The following is a 2424-nucleotide window of genomic DNA, read 5'->3' on the forward strand; positions in this document are numbered from 1 at the left end:
GGACGGTGGTGCGGGAGGAGGCAGCAGTCACGCCTTCAGTGGTCCAGGAGGTAGTGACAGTGATTACTCCTCCAGTGGTTCTGGAGGTGCCTGAGGACATTGCACCCTGGGAAGCTCCGGTTTCTGTGACTGACGCTCCCTCAGCAGTTCTTGGTTTGGCTGGGGGAGACTTTGTGACTATTGGTATGCCTTGGTCTAGGGAAGGGACTCCTTACCAGAGACACAAGTTCCCTAGACCAAGGTACAAAATGGGCCAGGCCAAATATAAGGGTACTTGGGCCTGGAATTTTTTTTTCTCTTCTGTTTTTCCCCCTTGTGCCTAGTTGTTTATTTATTTTTTATTTTGTTTAATGTTTTTGAATAGGCCTTGTTTCAGTTTATCTGTTTTGGTATCCCTCCCACCCAACCCAGAGGGTTGGTGGTAGGCTTTTGGACGTCCGGGGGACATCCATTAGGAGGGGGGTACTGTCATGTCTGTCTGTTTCCTTTTCCTGTTGTCTGCTTTGTGGGGTAATCTGTGGGATCACACTCACCTATTGGTAATTAGCTTCACTTGTGTCACCTGGTACTCCCTGTGTGTATATATACCCCTCTCCCTCACTCTGTCCTTGTTAGATCAGTGTGATTGCGTTTGATCATTGTTGTTGGATCATTGTTCAGTTCTTTCTGTCAGGCTGTTCATGTTCTGTAGCAGTTCTGTGTTTCCTCGTTACAAAGAGAATTCCATGCCTGGTAGTTCTTCGTGTTGCGTTAATTTGGACTTTGTTAATAAAACGACCTGCACCAGTACTGCATTTGGGTCCTGCCTGCTTCCTGTGGTTGCCCACACGTGACAATTTGAGGTCTGAAAAGACCGCATCTTTTTTGTTATTTTGACCATTTGTCATTTTCTACAAACAAATGCTATAAATGACTATTTTTATTTGGAATCTGGGAGAAATGTTGGCAGAAAAATGAAACTAAAATGTTTATTTTACTCAAACACATACCTATAAATAGTAAAATCAGAAAAAAACTGATAATTTTGCAGTGGTCTCTTAATTTTTTCCAGAGATTTATATATATATATATATATATGTGTGTGTGTGTGTGTGTGTGTGTGTGTGTTGTTCTACTGCCGAAGCCCTGGCACATTTTTCTCCCTGAGTAAATGGTCCCTCAGTAATCAAAATAAATGCTGTCATGAACGTATCGCTGCATCTTAAAAATATATTGTAACACAAGCAATGGAATTGGTGGTGCAGGTAAACAGTGAATGTGCAACAGTAGATATGACAAGGTAATTAATCCTTCAGTTGGAGTTGACTATACTGTACCCCAGTGCAAAACTGAAAATTGTGTTGTGCTGCACAGGGCAGCCAGTGAGTTGAAACTTACTGTACAAAGCGGTTTGGAGTGTGAGTCTGTGTGTTTGTGTGTGTGTCCGAGTGAACTCCCTGTTGCTACTGTACTGTACTATCTTTTGTATGAAAAGCACAGAGCAGTAAATACTCACTGAACACAGGTTTAAAATATTGCAATAATAGTATACCGTAAGTATAACCCCACCATTCCGTAGCAATTTCAACTACTACCCCCCCCCCCCCCCCCCCCCTTGCTCCAGTAAAAGAAAATGGTGCAGCTAATTTGTTAGCAATGTCTAACAATTACAAAGAAATGTATTCTCCAAAGTTCTGGAAAAGTGGTGTCTGCTGCTTTCTCACTGACAATTTCTTTTTATCTAACACAATGCTAATAGCCTTCAGCACAATTGCAAACAAGGGTTTTGTTGTGTTGTTGTTGTGGTTGGCAGCTAATAAGCCATTTGGTGTCTGTTTGTGGAAAGTATGGCTGGTTATTTCATTAATCCACAGACATACAGTAACTGATTATATTCAGAGAATTATGTTTTTGTGGTTTTGAAGGGACATATATATTTAATAAGTTTGATTATTTGGTGAGTCAAGTGACAATATTGTTGGTGTGATGCTGTGTTTTATTATGTGATAGTGAAGTTGACCTAATGGTACACAACCTGTTTTTGCACTGCATGTTGATACGTTTAAACCCAGGGTAAGTATCACTTATCTTCCATCTGTAAGCCACTTGCACAATTCTGACCTGTTAGGATCTGATCCACTGCCAGTTGCAGTTTTTTACAGAGATACAGCACTCATCTGTAAACCTCAAATCATCCTCACTGATTCTCTTCTTCCTCCATCTACAGTATATCCATGTGCCTCTAGCCAGTGAACAGCAGCATTTTCCTGTCGTGCTCCACTGTACTTCTACACTCATACTATCACTCATCCACAGCCTGACCTGTTTCATGCAGGGGGGATTGTATTTATGGTGGGAGGGGAAGTTGGGCCAGTGATGCCAGGTTGGATGGGTCAGGGTGGAGAAGGGTGGGGTATAACCTTTCTGTTCTGCCCCTCTTTCCTG

This window comes from Cynoglossus semilaevis, chromosome W (assembly GCF_000523025.1).
Source record: "Cynoglossus semilaevis isolate Cse_v1.0 chromosome W, Cse_v1.0, whole genome shotgun sequence".
Taxonomy (NCBI): Eukaryota; Metazoa; Chordata; class Actinopteri; order Pleuronectiformes; family Cynoglossidae; genus Cynoglossus; species Cynoglossus semilaevis.